The sequence below is a fragment of the Equus przewalskii genome, chromosome 26 (assembly GCF_037783145.1).
Source record: "Equus przewalskii isolate Varuska chromosome 26, EquPr2, whole genome shotgun sequence".
Taxonomy (NCBI): Eukaryota; Metazoa; Chordata; class Mammalia; order Perissodactyla; family Equidae; genus Equus; species Equus przewalskii.
The window spans coordinates 7,332,313-7,347,545 of record NC_091856.1 but is presented as its reverse complement, the minus strand read 5'-3'; the positions used below and the strand labels follow the sequence as shown (position 1 = coordinate 7,347,545).

General features: G+C 43.8%; 1 protein-coding gene across 5 annotated transcripts in view; it reads right to left on the bottom strand.

The window, feature by feature from the left end:
* Window positions 1–14,820, bottom strand: part of PLPPR1 (phospholipid phosphatase related 1) — a 264,088-nt gene extending 249,268 nt beyond the window's left edge. The window contains exon 1 of one of the 5 annotated variants that reach the window (XM_070595294.1): window positions 14,403–14,820. The gene's annotated coding sequence lies outside the window, so the exon portion shown is untranslated. The remainder of the gene's footprint in view (window positions 1–14,402) is intronic. The other 4 variants (XM_070595293.1, XM_070595295.1, XM_070595296.1 and 1 more) reach the window with 4 other exon arrangements.
* Window positions 14,821–15,233: the final 413 nt, after the last annotated feature.

Here is a 15,233-nt window from a genome sequence, read left to right as displayed (position 1 = left end):
ACAGGATTGAAACAAAAAAAACAACCCACTAACTGGGAAAAAATATTTGCAAGTCATATATCTGACAAAGGCTTAATATCCTTAATATATAAAGAACTCTCGCAACTCAGTCACAAAACATCAAACAACCCAATCAAAAAATGGGCTGGAGACATGAACAGACATTTCTCCAAAGAAGATATACTGATGGCCAATAGGCACATGAAAAGATGCTCATCATCGATGATCATCAGGGAAATGCAAATCAAAACTACACTAAGATATCACCTTATACCCGTTAGAATGACAAAAATATCTAAAACTAATAGCAACAAATGTTGGAGAGGTTGTGGAGAAAAAGGAACCCTCATACACTGCTGGTGGGAATGCAAACTGGTGCAGCCACTATGGAAAATAGTATGGAGATTCCTCAAAAAACTAAAAATAGAACTACCATACGATCCAGCCATCCCACTACTGGGTATTTATCCAAAGAGCCTGAAGTCAGCAATCCCAAAAGTCCTGTGCACCCCAATGTTTATTGCAGCACTGTTTACAATAGCCAAGACGTGGAAGCAACCTAAGTGCCCATCAACAGATGAATGGATAAAGAAGATGTGGTACATATATACAATGGAATACTACTCAGCTGCAAAACAGAACAAAATCATTCCATTTGCAATAACATGGATGGACCTTGAGAGAATTATGTTAAGTGAAATAAGCCAGTGAGAGAAAGATAATCTGTGTATGACTCCACTCATATGAGGAATTTAAAACTATGGACCAAGAACAGTTTAGTGGATACCAGGGGAAAGGTGGGGTCGGGGGTGGGCACAAAGGGTGAAGTGGTGCACCTACAACATGACTGACAAACATTAATGTACAATTGAAATTTCACAAGATTGTAACCTATCAATAACTCAATAAAAAAAAAAAAAGAATCAGCAACAACGGCTGTCTAAAATGGGCAAGAGTGTAGACAAAGACAGATGCAAGGGGAGGGGGGCCCTGGAGAAAAGGGGCAGAGGAAGGGAGGATGTCAAAGAAAAAACTCTCCTGGGTGAAGTCCATACAGAACAATTGTGAAGGTGAAGTTTGGGTTTCATGTCCTATAACAATGGAATGATTATTCTTTTTTAAATCACATTTTAACAATATTTAAATCATCTTCATTTATAAAGTATTACCCAAGGAATTACAATTCAATAAAACTTCCTTTTGGTCAAAAGTATAATCATTTAAGTTATAGCCAATTCCTAAACTCAAATCGAGAAATAATTCAGAATTACTTTTGAAGAAAAAGAAAAGTTCTCAAGTTTCTTCCTGTGGTTGTAGAAATTCAGAGCCCCGTTTGCTTGAATCCACCTTAAAGGCAACTTACCATTATTTGTAGGATGGGAGCAGAGATCTAGTCCCTGGGAGAGAAAAATGGGGAAAACTCTTGGCGGGTAGATATTTCTCTTTGCTACTAAAGGATGTGGTAGGCCAGAAACATTCCTTGACAGAAAGTATCCTTGGGGTGGTCCCTACATGCTTTCTGGAGGAAAAAGAAACCCTAGTCTCAGGAACTTCCCCTTGGGCCCATTAACAACAAAGAATCTTGAATTCAAGGAAGAGGTAGAGGAACAAAGATTTATAGCAAAAGTGAGGTCTGGGAGGAGGTGGGGGAAAGATCCCCTCTTGGATGAAGATTCTCCCTTTGGTGAAAGACTATGGGGAATTCTCTCTGCCAGATGCCCTATTAGAAAAGGTACTAGTGATCTGATAAAGTCCGACTTATTCTCTAGTGTCTTTATCCTTCTTGTAACACCAGGCAATCAATACACCCAGTTCTGAATGATTGATTTCTCTTCTTTCAGTTCTTTTCCTATAAATTCTATTTTCTCCATGTATAAAAGTATAGAGTTTTAGTTTTTCATCACTTGCCTCCAGACTGGCTTTTCCTGATGACTCTTATAAAGGTTGACATCTTTTAAGAGTGACTGTAGCATATTCTTTTTTAACATAGTTAAACATTCAAGAATTTTACATTTCCCTTCAATCGGTTTTGGTAAGTTTCTTCTATGTAGTTGGTATTTAAGACAGTGAAAACTTGTGCTCAAAGCAAAAGAACCATAAAAAAATCCAATAATTGTTCTCCAAGGAAATCCACAGGGATCAAGACGTGGGCTCATGTGTTCAGGCAACACTGCCACACCTTATACAGCTTCTCCAGAAGAAACTCTGGGACAACTTCAGGGCAGTTCAGCCTCCACAGAGCTACCTCTGACAAATAATACAAACCCAACAAACCACACAACACCTGTCGGCATTTCACCCAGAAGCAAACCTAGTAACCAGGGGTAACCTCCAATTTACAGGTTCCAAGATAGATAGATTTCCTATACAAATATACATTTCTCCAATAGTGGGTCACATATAGAGGTAAGAAAGTACACAGGCTAAATGTTTTTAGTTTTCCAAAGGTATCTTCCTTGTGAATATTCAGTCTGTGTCCATTTGCTCATTTCACTGGAGCACTATATAAATGAGTCTTTTTATAAAATGAAGTTTGATTTCTTTGCGGATCATTTAATTTTATCTTCTTCCATATAAATTTCACCCCTTAACCTGGCTATCTGGACTCATGTAGCTATAGGGAGGCCGAATTCAGCTCAGTCTGGAAGAATGTTTTAATGTTTCAAGTTGTCCACAGTGAAAGGGACTCTTATGCAGAAGTAAGCTCAGTGGCATGTGCCCCACCCACCAGAACCCCATGTGTCTGAGAGCCAGAGGTTGCAACTGAGACCCCTCTGCCTCTTTTGGGGCAGTCGTGTGTACCACCCACCCCCCAACCCCCCCCACCTTGGGCCTCAGTTCCCACCATGCATTCCCAGATCTTCCCAGCTCTGAGTCTCTGGAGCTATCTCACATTTTTAGGTGTTTCCTTGGTCTTTTGCCTTTTGGACTGAGTGACTCCTACTGGTTTCCTAGATCCACTCTCAAGACACTAATTATTTTTAACATTTTAATTCTCTTACTCAATAAATTTCAATTAAACTTATAGAGTAGACAGGCACACTTCTAGGTCTTGGGGTTGTAAAAATGAACAAAACATATCGAGTCCCTCATCTTGTGATGCTTACATTCTAGTGGGACGAGACAGAGCACAAATAGATAAGCAAGTAAACATATATATGAAACATAAGGTGGTAGTCAATACTAATGGAGAAATGTAAAGCAGGGTAAAAAGTCAAAGATGAATGGGCTGGGTATTTTAGACCTAGTGACCAGGGACAGCCTATCTGATTACACTTGAGCAGATGTATGAAGTTGTGAGAAAGGGAGATATGTAGATTTTTGAAAGTGGGCATTGCAGACTGAGCTAACAGCAAGTGCAAAGGTCCTGAGGTGAAATAATGTTTGGGGTGTTTGATGCTCATCAAGGTTACCTTCTCTGCCCCAGCTCTCAGGATCTTGGCCAACTACAGCTCAGATCCAATTGGCTTCTATCTTGAGTGTAGCCATTATGGTCATCAATAAGGGGAAGAAATGGAGCCCTGGTGCTGAGAAGGCAAGGCTAGATAACCTCTTGTTATGTGGTACGAAAGGGGAGACCCCAGCACTGAGTGGGTGACTGGGATTCTTGCCATGCACACCTCAGGTTCTATGATTCTATGCAAGCATATATATATATATATACATACATACATATATATGTCTACATCTAGGTAACCTACCAGTACAACTAAGGAAAATGAGACAGAAAGCACATATTTAACCAATAGTGATTAATAATGTTGTCTTCGTGTTTGAGAAAGGCATACATTTTCATTAATTCCCAAGCATTTCCATGAAAGCAGAATAATTCACACAAAGAGGGCTGAGATTTACTCTTAAAGCAGAGCTTCCAGGCATTGACCGAATCCTTCCATTGCCCCATCTCTTGCTATGCTTCTGAATTCTGTGGTTCATGGGTCAGCATTGACTGAAGGTGACATTATGACAAAGACCTGACAAAGTTTTGGGGTCATGAGCATAATGAGTCATATTTTCAGCTTCTTGGTTTAAGTCTTAATTTCCAAAAACAGGAGGTTACAGTGTTATGGAAGAAATGTGCCAACCCAGTATTTTAAAGGTTGACATCTAAATGGTTCTGAGGGCTATATCAACTACATGTCATTTATGTTATAAATAATGAATAGTAGCTACAACTTCCTTCGTCCTTATTATGTTCTAAACTCTATGTTAAGGCAAGTAATTTACAAAATCTCTGTTGCGGGGAGAGGTACTTTTATCACTTCCATCTCACAGATGAGAAATCTGAGACTTAGAAAGACTAAGGGATTGGCCTGACGTCACAATGCCAGGTGAATAGCATCTGACTCCACAGTCCAGGCTGTTAACCCACCACGTGATCCTACCTTCACTTGGCAGTGAAGGACAATCAGAATATTTACGAATCAGAGTTTTACTTATGCTCCCATCACAGAGAAAAATCATCAGTTAATATAAGGGAGAGTTCATGCCTTGATTAAAGTTGGCAGGTAAAATGCATTTATTTTAGAACTCATTCCTTAAGGTTCAAGACAGCAAGAGCGAAACTGAAAAATAAATCTGTGCTAAATATGTTTATAGAAAAACACCCTCCCTAGCTAACATGGGTACCATCTCATCTCAGCGTGATGGTCAGATTATCGCCTAACTTCAAAGTGTTACCAAAATGAGAGAGTATCAGCTCACGGAGGAGGAGAAGATGGAGTTTGGCCAGGAAGTAGACAGGCAGGGAGGGGTGTGAAGATGGGGAGGCAGTCTCTGCAGCAGCTTGTGGGTGACAATATTTACATAAAGCATGAGCTTCAATTTGCTATGGATTCATTGCTCAAGCTAGCGATTGTGCAGTGAGTTCCCTTGTTCACTCTCCCAGATGTGAGGGTTGTTTTGTAGTCACATATAATGGAATCAGCACTGGCTAACAGGCTGGAAACCAACCTGTCATCTCAGCCTCTCCAGTCACCAGCTGTGGGACCCTGGACAAGTCACTTAACCTCAATGGACCTCAATTTTCTCATCTGGAAAAATAAGACAAGTGGCATAGACTATCCCTTCCAGAAATTCTGTGAATCAAGGAGAATCTACAGCTGTTGCCATTCACTAAGTTCAAAGTAAGTCCCTTCATTATTTTAGATAGATAAAATCTATCTTCTATCATGCTAGATAGAAGGTGAGCTCCTGAAAAGCACAAGGTATAGTAGGTGGCTCCTAGAAAGAGCTCAGAAAATATTCATCATTGACTGTGTCTACAAAATATAGATGAGCACAGATGGCCAAAGGGCCCTAGGAGATGTCAGCTGAGCTCTATTTTAGGGCAGAAAGCAGCATTCATCCTACTCATGCAACAGTAATATTTGCCAAATGCTTATTACTCTCAAGAAATTGCTCTCCTTTGAAATGTTACTAAAAGTAAATGGTAAAATAATACGTAATGTATAATCCCACCTTTTAAAAAAAAGGAAAAAATAATAACATATGTAAATGTTAATGGAACAAAAATGGAGGAACACACACTAAACAGCTGACAGTGGTTTTCTGGGAAAGAGGTTGGGGCAGAAATATGACAGACTTTTACTTTCTAAATCAGGCACTTCATTATATCTGCATTTTGAATAACATTGTAGTACACATATAATTGGTTTAGTTTTTGATTGGTAAAATACTCTAATTGTTCCAAACTAGCCTGGCCAGGAATTCTTCGTGTCACATGTTACATGTCAGCCCATGTAAATAACTAAACCCAAATCTCAAACCCAGAGATACTGCCTTGCTTTTAAACTGCAAAGAAAAAAAAAAAAACCACACGGAGAGATAATGTTCTTTCCAGTTAATACAAGTGTGAATGAAAAGGTCTTACTTGTTTTTTTTTTTTCAGTTCCTGTGACCCCCGGGAGAGAAGGCTGTGGGCAGATTATTAGAGCATTTGAGTGTGTGGGTTTGCCTGGAAGCGACAGCTAGCAAAGGTTGAAGATGAGAATAATAATAAAGCACGCTTGGCTTGTAGAGCTCTGAGCAGAACAGCACTACTCTCAACCAGATTTTATTTCTTGTTAATTTTATCTGATTCCACTTGATTATAGAGTTCATTGAATTTAAAATGTTGGGGCTGGGGGTCACTGCTCCATGCTACCCTTCAGAAACGTCAACAAAAAGAGCACCCCAGAAACCCTTGACTGCCACCCGTGCAAATACATTACCCTTCATCGTGACAGATTTGCTCCAGTAATTACAATCACCTTTTCTTCAGTCTATGTCTGGGAGCATTTCTAGAACACTTAATGCCATACTACCCAAGGAAAAGCCCTTTCTAGTGTAACGGAGGCAATGTAAAATATGTGCTTTCATGTCAAGTAAAAATTTATGACATTCACACAAAGTGGGGTATTTGTTTCCTATGTGTCTGCATCTCTGCTTTCTGTTGTTATTGATGAATGGGAAAAGATAAATGTACCACAGAAGGAGGAAATAACAGCACGGAGGGGAGCTGACTGCTGACTTCGCATCCAGTGAACCCAGACAAGCTGCTGCACCTAAGTCTTTGATGATGGCGGAAGGTGATGGGGTAATCTGTCACCCCAAGCCTTTGAGAATCAGGAGGATGAAGTGAGATGAGCATAGGCTTTGAACTTGGACCCAGCTTTGAATCCAGCTCTAGCTTTGAGAGCCTGTGTGAGCAAACTCACCTTTCTGGCACTTGGTTTGCTTAGCTGTCAAATGGAGATATTAATACCTATTCCAGCATGCTGCAGAAATTAATGAAATAATATACATAAAGCTCCTTCTAGACTTGACAGTAGTACCTTCGATGGTATTTAGTAGATACCCCCTCAAAATTTCCTCCCTTTATCTCTTTTTCTCCTTTCCATTAATGCTTCTTTTCCTTCCTTTCCTATTTTTTTTTGGCAGAAATCGCCAAGTTGTTGGGCTTTTTTTAACTTCTGACCTCAAATTTTCAAAAGAGGCCAGCAGTACCATAAGCCAAGATCAGCCAAGTTGATGGGTAGAATAATTTTCTCTTTTTTCCATCTCCTTTCCGTCTTCAAAAACTGAAAAATATCAACAAATATAAACAACCACATAAACTTATAAATGAAGATGATCTCTACATTGTCCTTTAGCCCTGTGATAGATAGATAGATAGATAGATAGATAGATAGATAGATAGATAGATAAATAGATGGTAGGTAGTGAAGCTTTTATTCAACTTTTATTTTATCCTTTCGGCCTTGCTTTCATACTGTGAATGTAATGTTTACTAATTAGCAGATCAGCCAGGTCATGAAATGTTTATTAACAGCTCATACCTCCATGTTGAATGGTGTTTCCTTTGATATTTTCCATGAGGGCCCATGCCATACGCAGTGTAACTGTATTCTTACACCAGTGTCGTAAGGCTAGGAAGTATGCCCCCTCCTACTCTGTGGAAAGAGCAGAGGTGGGACTAGGGTGCAGCAAGTGAGGCATTTGCATGAGGCGCAAAATCTAAAGGGGCGCCAAAAAACTCAGTCATCAAGAAAATAATATTTTAATGCAATATTTTTAAAAAATCAAAATGAACACATAAAATCCATGAGGAACAAAACATCAAAATTTTAAATAAAGATAGGAACCAACCCGGCGCTTGCATGCCCCTGCCTCCCTCAGCTCACCCTGATCCCAGCCCTGGTGGGTAGACTCTGCATATGCAATCAGAAACTGCGGTTCTGGTCCCCATTCTCACGCTACTTAGCTACATGGCCTCAGGTGAGTCACCAAAACTCTCAGGTTCTCAGATTCCCTTGGAAGAGAGGGAGTCTGATTTAGGAAATTTCCACTGAAGCTTTGAATTTGAAAAGTCTATGATTTTCTACAACATGAAGCTGCATTATTGTGGCATCAGCAATGACTCAAAAGGACAAGAATCATACACTCAGTCAGTCATTCAATCCAAAATGTTTACTGAGCAATTACTATGCAATAAGCACTAAGTCAGGTACTGAAAATACAAAGCTGAGGACTACAGAAACACACAGAAAGGGAAGCCAATCCCAGTGCTAACAGGTCAGGACAACTTTCCCTAGGAGGTGGCTTTGACCAAAAGGACTAAAGGAGTTAGGCAGAGGAAGGCAAGGATGGGATTCCCAAAAGAGAAGAGCATGGCCAAAGACCTGAAGGTGAAAAAGAAAAATCTCACTTGGGGAACTATAATAAGTTTACTATGGCTAAAACATAAATAGGATGGATGAAATCAAAAAAAGGTCAGTCTTTGATTACAGAGAAATAATAAAAGTATTTGGCAGAGTGTAACACAAAGAGCATTGGATTATGGTCAGACCTGGGTTCCGGCCACTGCCCTCTTGCCAACTAGCTAGATAACGGGGCTTCCATATCCCCTGGAACTCTACTTTAGAACACACTGCAAACTTTTCTATGAAGAAGGGAGGCTTGTAATTCCCAAAGAATATTGCAAACCTCACAGCAGAGATCTTTAGTTTACATCGCTCAGTACCAAAGAGGTGCTGTAATTAATACATGTCATTACTTCCCTGAAAACAATTTGCTAAACAGCTAAGTAGATGTTGTGTGATGCCCATGAGCCTGAAGAACTCAAGGACAAGCCTAAAGGCAAGTAAACGCTCATCTTCCCCAGACAAGGTGAGGAGGCAAATAGACAAATGTTATGGGCAGACGCAGCCAGGCTACTCCACCCAGGCTTGTGATGGTGGAGCTGGTCTGCTCCTGCCATATTTGTGTGTCCTGATTTAATTCCTGCACTTCAGAAGACAGAATTAGAGCCAGCTATTTATAATCAACCAAAATAAATTTTTTAAATGAACACCAAAGCAACCAATCTCTAGAGTCCTGAGCATAAAGCCAAGGCTTTGTGTTTTAACCTCACTGTTGTCACACATAATACCTACCATTTATTGAGCACCTACTCTGTGCCAAGCTTTACAAGTATTAACTCATGTAATCCTCACAATTCTATGTGATGGGTTAAGATGGTTACCTCCATCTTAAGAGCAGGAGTAATCTGAAGCACAGAAAAGTAAACAGTGTGCCCAAAGTTGCACATTTGATAAATGGCAGATCCAAATCAAATACAGCCTGTTTAACTCCAGATTCTGTGCTTTCGGCCACTGTGCTACACACCCAAGTGTCATTACCCTGCGAGCCCAAGAGACACCCTTAGAGTATGTCCCTCAGAGGCTCCTTAAGTTTCCAGGCCACTCAGGATCTGAATTCTCTGGGCTTTATGAAGCACCTCTGTCATTTAGTTGTAGGGGAGAATAGAACACCCCATATCTGTCCTTGAATCCCTCTTTCCATGCTCTTGGAAAAAGGCATCCTTCCTCCTCTCCTTTCCCTTCCCACACCTCTTGTTCTCCTTGGACACCAGCTCTGCCACCTGCACCCCCTTGATAAACACTGCATTTTGAGGCTCACTGTACCTTCTCCCTATGGCCCCCCGCTAGACTTTTCCCCCGCTAGACTTCATCAGTGACTGATAGGTATGCCTCGCCTGGATTTTCTTCCCTCCAATTCTCCATGGAAGTCCCTGAAACATGGCTTCTGAGCACGTGGCTGTACTAAAATTGCTTTCTCCATGGTCACTGGTAAACTCCTTTTTGTTGTCTTTTTTTAGTTCCCTACTTTCGATCTTTTCAACCTCTCCACACTTAAAATCATTCTGGTAATTTACACCCTTTGATGAGGGGAGACAGTCAGCAGGATTATTAGAATGGGCTTTGAGACCTGGTTCTTCCACTTACTGGCTTGGTAACTTTGGACAAGCTATTGGACTCTCTGTCTCAGCCTCCTTAGCTGTCAAATGGAGAAGGGAATCGTAGGTGGCATGGGGATTAAAGGAGATTCCACCTGTAGGCGCTCACCCGAGGCCTGATACAGGTAGGATTGCTTCCGTGAAGTCTCACCACCCCTCTTCATGATTTTCTTAGGCTCTTGCTTTCATGCCAGTTCTTTCCCATCTTGTCTGAGTATTCTGTACTACTTGTTTCTCATTAATCCCTAAATTTTGCTAAATGTTGAGATTTAGTCTTTGGCTCTACAGTCTCCTGCTCTCTCCATCCTCTCCCTGAATCAAAGCTATAGTTGGCATTTACTGTGAAACCACTACAAACTGGGATCTGTACTATGTACTTTCCAGGATGTTCCAGTGTCACCCCAAAATCAATTTCCACAAAACAGCATTGAGTCTTTCTTCTCTGAGCTAACCTCCCTCCCCAATCCTCTGCCACCATTCATCCAGCTACCAAAGCTCAGCCCCAACATGCTATCTTTGATAAATCTATCAAATCTATCTTTGACATATTCTCACATTTTTATCTATTGTGACATCTCCCATTGGGATTTTAAAATTAGAAGTCAGTATGTTTGGGTTTGGTTGAGTAAGGGACCCAATTCCTAGGGCTGCATGGTTGATGACTGGAATACGGGTGGTCCCGCCCTCATTCCAGGATGCCACGATGCTATTAGCTCTTTAAATGAGACCCTGTGGCTTAAAACCCCCTGACCCCAGATTATATTAAAAGTTTGAGCAAACCATATGAAATCAGGAAATTCTGACAAGTAAGGAGGAAGGAAAAGGGATTCACATTTACTGGCAGCCTACTACAAAACAGGAACTATGCTAAGTGCTCTTGCTTCCAAGATGGGCGGATGATACAATTTTTTAAATATAAAAAATGTGATGTCACAACTCTGCTTTCTTACTGGCACTTCATAAGACAGTTCGTCCTAGAGGTAGTCTCCCTGGATCATTTGTCACTGACCCACCAAAGGTTGATCACCTTGGAGAAACCGAAGTCACAACTTAATGTCTACTATTCCAGGGCAGGAATCATCACATCATCACTGGATTTCTCATTTGTTGATTTAATCACTCATTCAACAAATAGTTATTGAGTCCCTACTCTGTACCAACCCTATGATGAATGCTGGAGATGCATCTGTAAATACCTTTCCCTCAAAATACAGGCAAGAGAGTGAATGCTGGGGAAGTAGAGGGTAGTATGGGAGTACACAGGAGTACCTTCTTAGATTAGCAGAGTTTACTTTTCTAACTTGTCTCTCTGATATATCTCCTCCTCTCCACCCCCACTACCACCATCCTCATCATTTCACACCTATATTTCCACAATAAGCTCCCTGCCTCTGGTCTCACCACCTCCAGTCCATCCTCCACACTGCGGTCACAGCCATCTTTCTCCAATGCAAATCTGAACATGTCTCAAACTTTCCCAATGTCCAACTCTTTCTTAGAAGCTCTTTTGCTTGGGATATCTCCATTCACACTCCATCTCTGCTTATCTCTCTCACCTTATGGTTTGCGACTCCATGGAGCTAACTAAGAACCCACATCTCTCGCTGCAGCCACACAGAACTACTTCCAGTTCTCATATAGTTTTTTCTGCCTGCAAAGCCCTTCTCTTCTTGTCCTTCAAGACTTAGCTCATGTCAACTTCCCTAAGAAATCTTGATCGTACCCTCCTTTAGGTGGATGCCTTCCCTTTGTGCTTCCATAGCATCCCGGGCATATCTCTAACCAAACACTTGTTCTACAGCATCGGTTGATAATTTGTGTTGCCCAGTTGCCATGCATCCCTGTATCCACACTCCAGCACCATGTGCTCTAGCCACATGGGACGGCTTACAGTTACCCTAACTCATCAGGCACTCTAACACATTTTCTCTGCCAGGAATGTTCTTTTTTATCCTCCCCTACCTCGTAAAGGACTATTCATTTTTCAAAAATATCTCAAAGATCACCTGTTCAAAGCCCCCAGGGGAAGAACAAATCACTTACATGTCTGTACTATGGGCGCTGATTTACCTGATAGTTTTCACAGTTAATCAGATTGCGTCATAGTTAGCTGAATACCTGTTTCCCCCTCCTTGAAAGCTGAGACTATTTTTTTACTTCCTGGTGGGGTTTTTTTTTTCCTCCAGCCTCTAGCACATAATAAATGCCGGTGTGTGTTTTCTGAATGTTGAGAAAATTCAGAAAGGAAGATGGAGTGTATAGCGTAAATGTTAGGAGCTCACAGGACAGTAAAGATCTCTCCCACTCTGATGATTTCATGTGTGTTAATCTTGTACTTACAACTAGATCATAAACCCTCTGAGGGCCAAAACTACGTTAGACATTTTTATACGAGCTCCAATGCTGAATACAGGATAGGTGGCCAATAAATACCTGTAAACAGAATCTGAATACAATCAAAACAAATTGAACTTGCAGATGTAGGAAAAGAAAATACACCATAAAGAGAGAAAATAGAGCTCTAGTAAAAAGAAAAAATAATTTTAAGCTTTTCTTGCCAAGTTTTGCAAAGAAAATGAAGAGAATGTTCACCACGAAGTAAAAAGGACATATGTTGACAATTATATTTAAAACCCCTCTATGCCAATTTCAACTTGAAAATATTTCTGGAAAGGCCTTTACCTCACTAGTTGTTTGAAAAAGAAAAAAAAAACTTCAAGATTTCTATCTTACTGAATGCTTTTTAAAAATCATAAAAGCAAAGTTGTTTTAATAATACTATGCCTCTCTTTCCCAATTCCCCTCTTTTTTTTTTTTTTTTTTCAATTTCTTTCTCAAAAACTTCTTCACCTTTGGCTATGTTGACTTATGAGTCCAGGTCTCTTTCATATGTCAACTTCCTCAATTAACCCCCTGTATATTACGCTTTCTTCCACTTCAAAGAAGTTATAAAATGTTAAAAATAAAAATTACTAAAGGTCCCCAGAGCAGCAGAGACATGACCTCCGCCTGTCCTCTTAAAGTGAAGAGAACACCCTCAGACAACCCATAGTCACAAGTACTGAATCTGAACTTCTAGTGTTCTCTTCTGTCAGCACCAGCTTGGCTTCCAGGTTCCCCACACACTTCTCCTACAAATCTAAGACTCCCGGGGAATAGAAGAGCCAAAAACGTACCTGTCTGCCCAGCCCACCTTTCAGATATAAACAAAATGTCAAGATGGAGAAACTTTCACATATGGCACTTTCCAGACTTAACTAATTTGTGACTTTGCTAAACGTTAGCCCAGGAATAATCGAGCCTTTTAAATTCCAGATGTGACATTCCAGAAATCTCCAAATTAGAGTCCCACCCCGTCAATAAAAGCCACCACCAACCATAGGAGAAGGGGTATATGAATTCAGTGAGGGCTGCAGGGTACCATGCCTCACACTCAACATCTTCCTGCCTTATTTGGCGTCCAGTCACTCTCCTAAATGGCCATCTGATCTGTCCCTCTTCCAGCCCCCTTTGTCCCAGTCCTGGACTCCTCACACGCTGACCCAGTCTCTGCTGTTTCAAAGGGCCATTCGATGTGAGGCTATTCCCAGGTGTCCGCGGGCGCTCTGCACTCTGAGACCCCGCCCCAATGGGGCTGGCATTTTAGGGAATCCTCTTCTCGGGAACTCTTCCCTGAGACCGAAGAGAGATTCAGAACGATGCCTGCCCACCAGCTAGATATCAGGCTGCAGAGAATCTCTCCCACGAAAGAGGTTAAAAGGGAAAACGATATCCCCGCAAAGAAAAATAACCCAGAATCCTCCACGTATTCCACGTGTGTGTGTATGTGTCATAAAACCCCAGGGCAGAAATAAAGCCCCAGCTTCCCCCAGCTACAGCCGCAGCCACAGCTGCCCCAGCCCAGCTCCCAGTGCTGCCGCCTTGGTGTGCATGAAGACAGCACCTTCCCCGAGAGAGATCCCGGCGCCCAGCGTTCACCCAGGAGGTGATTATGGCAAACCTTTCAGTTACTCATCATTCATCTCCGCACTGACCCGAGCCTCACCCCGGCGCCTCTGACACTGGCGCTGAATGAGAAAGCCAAAAGGCTGTCCCTCCAATTCTCCAGGTGACACCCCCATGCACACGCTATGATGCGCCTAGGGTGCCGGGTGCAGGGAGGAAAGGATGACAGGTACCTACGCCTGAGGGAAAATCAAAGGCAACGCTTCCAGATAGGGGTGAGAAATCCCAACCCGCGCCCGGGCGGGAGGACTTGGCACCAGCTACCTGCAGGGCGCCCCCGCCCGCACGCCGTCTCCCGTCGCAGCCCGGAATGCAGCCAGGAGGGTGGAACGGGACTGAGGGAGCCTCCACGCCCCCTTTGTCTCCACGTTTCCCAAATGACAGGGGAGGAAAGTTTACGAGCAGGGAAGGTGTAGCTTTCTGCTGGGTCAATCTGCCACCTCGCAGGAGGCGACCCTCCCTGGGATCGCCCTCTCCCCCTGCACAGCCCAGATGCCGCCTTCATCCACACCTTGAAGCCCGCAAGCCGGTTTGGGCCATCTGACCGCCGCGTCCGGCCAAACCTGCTCGCTGCTGCCCGGCGTCCCCGAGCGGCCCGCGGCTGCAGAGCCCTACTCACCTCTTGTGGCGGAGCGTCCCCCGTGCGCCCTACTGGGCCAACCGGCTCCCGGGCACGAGGTGCATTCAGGCAGCGGCCGGAGACACGCTCCCTGGGCTCTGCTGCATTCCGCCTGCGTGGGAGAGCGAGCCGGCGAGCGCGCGGCGCGGGCGTGGACGAGTGTGTGCTTGTGCGAGTGTGTATGTGTGTGCGCGCGAGTGCGTGTGTGCCAGCGTGTGTGAGTGTGTGCGCGCGCGCGTGGGGCGGGGGTGCGAGGATCACAGGGCCCCCTCGGCGCCCATCCCACGCTCTGCCTCCGCCTCCGCCTCGCGGTCGCGCTGCCGCTCGCACAGGGTCCAGGTTTCGGGCTCTCCTGTTTGTTTAATGAAAGGAAGGAGCAAAAGGCTGGCGGGAGGGGGCGGAGGGGCGCTGGAGAGGCGGGGAGGGCGCCGGGCCGCGCATGCTCAGAGAGGGACACCAAGCGCTCACTCCGGAGTGCAGGCAGAGGGAGGAGAGCGAGCCGGGGGGTGAGGCGAGCAAGACTGCGCCCACCGGAGCTGCAGGGGGCTCGGCGGGGTTCGCGGAAGGCAGCTGGGAAACCGAACGGCAAAGGTGCGCCCTGCGCGGGGACTCCCTGGCGCCCGCGGTACGGGAAGCCGGTGGCGGGATCCCGACCCATCTTGGGAGACCGCATCAGCGGCGAGTCCGCGGAATGCCGGGCTCTCCCCGCCGTGTATTTTTAGTGCTTGCGCTGGGGTTCCTGTGGACCTCTCTCTTGCCTCTGCGCTGTGGGGGTGACCGTGATGCGTCTCCCCAGAGGTCCAGGAGGACCCATGGGCAGCAAGTCGCACC